Source organism: Poecilia formosa, unplaced genomic scaffold, assembly GCF_000485575.1.
Source record: "Poecilia formosa unplaced genomic scaffold, Poecilia_formosa-5.1.2 Scaffold21, whole genome shotgun sequence".
Classification (NCBI taxonomy): domain Eukaryota; kingdom Metazoa; phylum Chordata; class Actinopteri; order Cyprinodontiformes; family Poeciliidae; genus Poecilia; species Poecilia formosa.
In genome coordinates this window covers 481977-482478 of record NW_006799960.1, presented here as the reverse complement: position 1 = coordinate 482478, position 502 = coordinate 481977, and positions in this window count along the sequence as shown.

Here is a 502-nt window from a genome sequence, read left to right as displayed (position 1 = left end):
CAGAAACCAAAAAAATCCTCCAAAACTTTTTTGTATCTGATTATTAACTTCAATACTAACCATTTCAATCAATATTTGTGCAATGATGTTTTTTTATTTCTCACAAAGGATCAATGATGACAATTTACTCATGTGGACATAAAAATGTAATTTACATTTTTTATGTCCACTGAAAAAAAATCTAGACATAAAAAAATAATAATTTCCTTGAAATTTATCTTTTGTAAAAAAAAAAAAATATATATATATTACATTTAATTTTTTTTTCAAGGGGTGATCTTTATAATTGAACTTCTTAAAATGAAGATATATCACAGATTTAAAAAGAAATTTAGCGCCCCCTTCACTGGGCCAGGACCCCTTGGCCTCGTTAGCTGCCCTGACTAATGCCTAAAGAAAATACTAGGTACAAATCTTAACATTATTAAAACAATTTTATTGAAACCACTGATAAACATTTTTGTAATATCTAATAAAAAATTTGATCATACATGACCTACTT